Source organism: Chiloscyllium punctatum, chromosome 35 (genome assembly GCF_047496795.1).
Source record: "Chiloscyllium punctatum isolate Juve2018m chromosome 35, sChiPun1.3, whole genome shotgun sequence".
NCBI lineage: Eukaryota > Metazoa > Chordata > Chondrichthyes > Orectolobiformes > Hemiscylliidae > Chiloscyllium > Chiloscyllium punctatum.
In genome coordinates, this window is record NC_092773.1 from 70,678,802 (window position 1) to 70,685,909 (window position 7,108).

General features: G+C 42.3%; 1 non-coding gene across 1 annotated transcript; it reads left to right on the forward strand.

The window, feature by feature from the left end:
- The first annotated feature begins 3,557 nt into the window (after positions 1-3,557).
- Positions 3,558-3,639, forward strand: trnas-uga (transfer RNA serine (anticodon UGA)). The gene has a single exon. It is a non-coding gene; the product is annotated as a tRNA-Ser (tRNA).
- Positions 3,640-7,108: the final 3,469 nt, after the last annotated feature.

Here is a 7,108-nt window from a genome sequence, read left to right on the forward strand (position 1 = left end):
TGTTTGCCATTTTTATAAATGACTAAAACGCAGGCATAGGTGGATGGGTTAGTATGCTTGTAGATAACACTAAAGTTGGTGGAGTAGTGGACAGAGTGGAAAAATGTTGCAGTTTGCTGGGGAGGTCGGAAAAACTGCAGAATTGGTCTTAGAGGACGCAAATAGAGTTCATTGCATCTACATTTGAGGTGATTCACTTTGGGAACATCAGTCGGAAGGCAGAAAAATGAGTTAAATGAAAGATTCTTGGTAATGTGGATGTGCAGCGGGTTGTTGGAGTCCATGTCCATAGATTCTTAAAAGTTTCCAGCCAGGTTGATAGTGCTGTTAAGAAGGCATACGTTGTGTTAGGTTTCATTGGGAGAGGATTGGGTTCCTGAGCCATAATGCAAAGCTGCAACTATACAAAACACTTGTGTGGCTCCACTTGGAATATTTTGTGCTGCCTGGTCGCCCCATTCCAGGAAGAATGTGGAAGCATTGGAACAGTTGCCGTCGAGATTAAACAGGATATTTTCTGTTCCAGAGGGAAAGTCTTACGAGGAACATCTGAGAGACTTGGGTCTGTTCTCATTGGAAAGAAGAAGGCTAAGAGCGGATTTGATACAGAGTTGCAAGATGATAAGAGGATTCGATAGGGTAAACAGTGGAAGTCTTTTTCTTAGGATGATGATGTCAGCTTGTATGGGTGGCCATAAATACAAATTGAGGGGTTATAGATTTAAGCCAGATGTCACAGGCAGGTTCTTTGCTCAGGGAGTGGTAAGGGCGTGGAATGCCCTGCCTGTCGATGTAGATAGCTCAGCCACATTAGGGAGATGTAAACAATTCTTGCATAACCACATGGATGATGATGGGATAGTATGGGGGGATGAGCTGAGAAATACTCACAGGTCGACGCAACATCGAAAGCCAAAGGGTCTGTGCTGCTTTGTATTGTTCTATGTTCTGAAGCCAAATCTCCACTTCGGTAAACTCCAACCCCATGGCATCAAAGGGGTTGCACCAGTTTCCACATTTCCCCTCCCCCACCTTACCCCACTTCACAACTTCCAGCTCAGCACCGTCCTTATGAGCGGTCCCATTTGTCCCATTTCCTTCCCAGCCATGTACATCACCCTCCCCTCCAAACTATCAACATTACACCCTCCCCCGTGCACCTATTGCTATCTCAGCTACCTTCAGCCCAGCCCCATCATCTCACATTTATCTCTCCACACTCGAGGCTTCCAACCAAATTCCTGATGAAAGGCTTTTGCATGAATCGCGGTTTTCCTGCTCCTCAGATGCTGCCTGACATGCTGTGCTTTTCCAGCACCACACTCCTGACTCTAATCTCTAGCATCTGCACTACTCACTTTCCCCTATTAATCATGGGTGTCCTTAACTTCCACTCTCCCTTTCCTGACTCCATTTTCAATAAAATTTAGAGACCTGTAAACAATACAACAGATATGTCCCAAGAACAGCACGAGACATATCTTGGTTTTCGATTAATTTGCAGGCTCCTTCATTTCAGTCATTCCCAGGGATATCATCTCTTTTATAGTGAGCATTACGAAAGGACATTATTTTTAGCAGAAAAAAAAACAGTCTGTCACTAACCATTGTTTGTTTCATGCACAAGGGCACCCAGACTCCTCCGAAACGCACTTTTTTGGAGTTTCTCTTGATTTTAATTGAAGTCAGTCTTTTGAATCTTCCTACCAAATGCATGACCTCAAACGCCCGACATGAAATTGCGACTTCAAGGAATTTGCCCACCCACTGAACCTGTGTCTATCCATTTCCTGATTCCGCTGTCCTCATCACAACATGCTCTCCCACCTATTGTGTATCGTCAGTAAAACTGGACACATTTCACTCAGCCAATTCGTACAAGTCATGAATTCAGATATAAATCATTGAAGTCCTATGACTGACCTTTCCAGCACTTGCGTAATTACATTTTTGCAACTTAAAATATACCCAATCATCCAGATTTTGTGTCTTCCATTAAGTAAACAACGGACAAGCCTGGCCGTTTTTTATACTTAACACCGTGAACTCCTACCTTGTGTAATGGCTTTTGATGTGGTCATTATGGAATGCCGAACAAAAATTGATCAACTCGGCATGTAATATTATCAAAGAACTCTGACAAAGTTGTCAAGTGTGTTTATCCTTTCTACTAATGATGTTGACTCAGTTTGTCTCCAATCAACTTTTCTCAATGTCCTGCTATTTCTTTCTTCACAATGGTCTTTCGCAGTTCTCAAGTGACAGACAAGACATTGGAACAGATGGAAGCTATTCAGACCATCAGGTCGTCTCCACCTTTTAATGAGATCATGTCTGACTTGGTTAAATCTCAACTGCAAAGTTCCGCCTTAGCCGCGTTACCCTGTATTCCCCAAGTGACGAATTGGCTCGCCATCTCAGTCTTGTTCATACCCAGCCTTGACAGCTCTCTATTGGGAAGAATTCTGCAGATTTGCTATCCTCTGTAAGAGAGAAAATCCTTCTCATCTGTGTGTCAAATGATTAACAGTTCACCTGAGATTAGGCTCTATGTATTCTACACAAATGTCGTTTTTCAGTAAATATTTTCAGTCCGAGTCCTCTGGAACCTGACGCTAATCGGTAGCAACATTTCCTCCAGAACACCAACCCGCCCATCCGCAATGCGCCCTCCCCCATCATTATTAACAGACCACGGTTACAGAATCACGAGAAAACTCGGGAACACACAAGTTACGAAAAATGCTCGAAGACAGCCAGCCTGCTGTTGGAGAAAAGTTGGTTCCTGTGACATGAATGTGTTTGCAGAGGGTGCAGAACTGTTGCCATGTCATTACAGTGAATGTCCCAGGATTTATTTTGGAAAAATAAAACTGATTGAGGATAACAATCGCTTCGGGAAGGGCAGGCTGAAGTTTGAGTTCGTGAAAAGCCTGTTTCATGGTTCGTGCAACGAGTCAGCCCACCCGTCTTTGTTGCGTAATTGGTCAACACGTTCATCCATTAACCGAACAGTTGGTGGTTTTGGACCACCCAGGAACGGATCTCTCATGGCTCATACTTCATTTGTTTTCTTTCCTGCACAGCTCCGGGTTTTTAATGTGGTCAGGAAAATGTTCCCCAAACAGGAATCCAATCCGGAACCAGAATGAAATTTCTGTATTGTTTTAATAGCTAGTGTAAAGGAACTTGGATTTTCAGAATCTGAAACAAAAATAGAAAACGCTGTGTACAGACTGGGGTTTGCCAGTACTACCAGGAGAAAGCGGAGTTCGAATACCTTCTCAAGAAGTTCTGAAACATTGAATCGCCCTTTCCCAGCCCAGATCCGGCTCGACCTGCTGAGTATTCTCCTGCAATTTCCGCCTTCTTTTAAGCTGAATATCGATTCCACCTCTCGGTTTGGAACACCCAGACCCACTTTGTCCCGACATTTCATCGATTTCAAAGCTGTGGTTTTTGAATTAAAATAAACCAAACAATGATTCAGAACTGCCGAGCTCAACAGAGACAAAGTCCTGGAAATGATTAATTCAACAGTAAGGGCACGTCCTTATGTAGTTGTGGCCGAGTGGTTAAGGCGATGGGTTTGAAATCCATTGGGGTGTTCCCACGCAGGTTCGAATCCTGTCAACAACGATAGAGGACGGGGTTTGCTTTTGACTTTCTTTTTTTGGGATTCAGATCACGGCGGAGAGAATCACTTCATTCAGGTCACGAATGCTGCAAACCTCCAGTGCACTCAAAGAACTGAACAGATGTACCCTCCTGATTCATATAAAACACAGAAACGATTTATGCCGTACAGTAATCTGCAAAAGTTTGATTCGCCAAGAACTGCACAAAGTAAAAATTAAGAACTTTATTTCTAAAGTAAAAGAGTAATAAATTAACAAACCACAATTGACAATGTATTTCTGTTACCCATTGTGACGTTCCCTTCAATAATACTATTCAGATAAAACTCCCAATTCAAGTTAACAAAACAGGTCTTCTTTTCTCAAAGCCAGGCAGCTGTCGGTTCTTTTCTTCGGATCTTCCTGTGTCTTCTTTTTCCTTGTTAGGAAATTCAGTGTCACACGTAACCGATCGAAAAGGTATTTTTCAGAGATATATTTTTTCAAGAAGATTGTTACATGCAGGACTTGGCAGTCCTCCTCTCATCTGTTCAATGTCACCCGTATCATACCCCAGAGCATCTGATTGTGTCATTCCTTTTTAAGATTTTCAATAGACACAATTCAAATTTGAATTGAAATTAATAATTTATTCTGGATAATATTTAAACTGAGTGGTCAACTCGAAATGTTTATGTCTCTAGGCAATGAACGAATTGAGTTGTTCGATCCAGTATTACGTTGTTGTATTCTTGATAACACTTGCTGCAGTGTCTGGTTATTCTGCTGCTTTCAACAGTCTTAGTCATGCAACAATATGTTAAAGCACCTCGTCTATTCAGGAAAAATGAACCATCATAATGAACATATGTTTTCATTTTATTTTTTAAATACTTTACCCTGGCATACCGATAAATTTCGTATAATATCGCCTTAACCTTTTCATATATACACACATATAACATTAAATAAAGACAAATCTCATCTCAACGCCATAAGTTCAATCTGCAATAACCTGTCTGTGAATACATTCGACAGACAAGTAACATATACGTTTATATATTGAAATTCTCTACCGTTAGAATCCAATGTAATAGTATCATATTCTTATATATAAACGTTTTAGCGGATTGTGGTCAGTGTACATAACCGTTTCTGAACCATTGTTCGGGCATATACATTAAATTTGCAAAGCCAGTACCGAACTCAATAGTCCTTTTTCGATTATGGAGCATTTCCTCTGGTAGATGTTGATTTTCTTTGAAAAGTAACCAACTGGCAGTTCAATCCCATCCCAGTCTTTTTCCTGTTGAAGTACAGCTCCAACTCAAACGTCACTACCATCGATGGCGACTTTAAACGCTTTTGGGAAGTTTGGTGTAGGTAAAACTGGTTTGGTGGTTAATATCGACGTCAAATGGTCGAATGTCTCCTGGCATGGGACTGTCCACTGAAATGTTGTGTTCTTATTCAGCAAATCGGTTAACGGTGCCACTAAACGAATATATTTTGGAACCAACTTCTGGCAGACTCTGCTGAGTCTGAAGAATTGAAGAAACTCTTTCTTCGAAGTTGATCATGTAAATTCCTCTGTAGCCTTCGCCTTTACGTTCCGGTGGGAATCGACCTTCCACGACCGATCTTACATCACAAGAACGTCACCTCTTTCGTGAATTCTGTTTTATTTATGTTTAGCATCAGTTTTTCTTCTCGTGGTCGTTCAAAGAGCTCTGCCAACAGTCTTTTGTGATCATTCCTTGAATTGCTAAAGATCATGACATCGTCCAAATACACTGCACAGTTTGTCAACCCAGCCACAACTCTGTACATGTGTCTTTGGACTGTGGCGGGCTTGTTCTTCAGTCAGGGAGAAAGTGAGGACTGCAGATGCTGGAGATCAAAGTTAAAAATGTGTTGCTGGAAAAGCGCAGCAGGTCAGGCAGCATCCAAGGAACAGGAGAATCGACGTTTCGGGCATGATTCCTGAAGAAAGGCTTATGCCCGAAACGTCGTTTCTCCTGTTCATTGGATGCTGCCGAACCTGGAGTTCTTCAGTCGAACGTGCATCACTTTAAACGGGTATCGCCTGTATGGAATTACAAACGCAGAAATCTGTTCACCAACTTTGATAATAGTATCTGCCCGTGGCGACGCATTATGCTCGCATTATGGCCCATCTGATCAAGATCCTGCTGTAATCTGTGGTAACCTTCTTTGCTGCCCACTAATCCTCCAATTTTGGTGTCATCTGCAAACTTACTGACTATGCCTCTTGGGCTCACAGCCAAATCATTTATATAAATGCAGAAAATTAGAGGACCCAACACCGACCCTTTTGGCACTCCACTGGTCACAGGCCTTCAGTCTGAAATGCAACACACCACCACCATCCTCTGCCTTCTACCGTTCAGGCTGTTCTGTATCCAAATGGCTAGTTCTCTCAGTATGCCTTCAGATCTAACCTTGCTAATCAACCTCCCATGGGAAACCTTCTCCAACGCCTGACTGAAGTCTATATAGATTACATCTACCGCTGTGTCCTCATGAATCCTCTGACTGTAATGGAAAATTATCCATTTACAATAAATTTGAAAGAGAATGCTTTTCTAACATTGAATGTTGTGCTGGGCTTTAAAAAGAATACTTTGAAGATTTTTACAGTCAGTTTGTCTCTATATCAGTTTGAGAAAAAAACAACTCGACCTTGCGACAGTCGAACTCAGTGCAAGCAGAATTGTTATGTCCAAGACCAGGGAATGATCGAATAACAACTAGTGTTTTCCTAGTCTTTGCCATTGAGTGTGTGATAAAAAACACATTTGAGGCAAGTGTCTGAAGAATACCCAGATAACCCTTACATTGAGGCATCGAGATGAATGGACAGGGGTCAAATCTGCAGAATTGAAATATAGCTCCCTTCTTTGCTCTTGCCAATAGTTGAGTCAAGTCGAGATAATTTTCAGGACAGTAAACTTGGGGACTCGTCCCAGGACCAGGCGTCTGGATGGGATTCTGAAGATTCTCACGAGGCGTAGTTGGCAGTGCCTTGAAGGTGTTTCGCTTAATATCGAGCGCTGAATTGGCCCTTATGCGTGAGAGGGCTGGGAATCGGTCGATCGCCCAAGCGAATCGAATAGAGTTGGAGTAAGAATCGTGGCTTAAGTGATCCTACATAGAGACTCATTCTAATAGAATAAATACAACAGGAACATGCTTCAGTGAACTTTCGCGTGGTATTAGAGCAAAACCCAAGGGAAGGGGATTGCCGTTTCTAAAGTGTTTCAGAGACAGCACATTTAAGGGTAGTTTTAGACTTGGAGCCACCACTGGCTGAGTTGGACTCACCAAAGGTGTACTGGATACTTGGTTTTTTGGTTTAGGAAAACCAAGGCATTGAGGCGGACGTGTCCAATGCGAGAGGGGTTCTCCGGAGGTAAGTAAGTAAGGCAAAGGGAAATGATAACGGTACCGCGTGAGAGAGAGACAGTTGA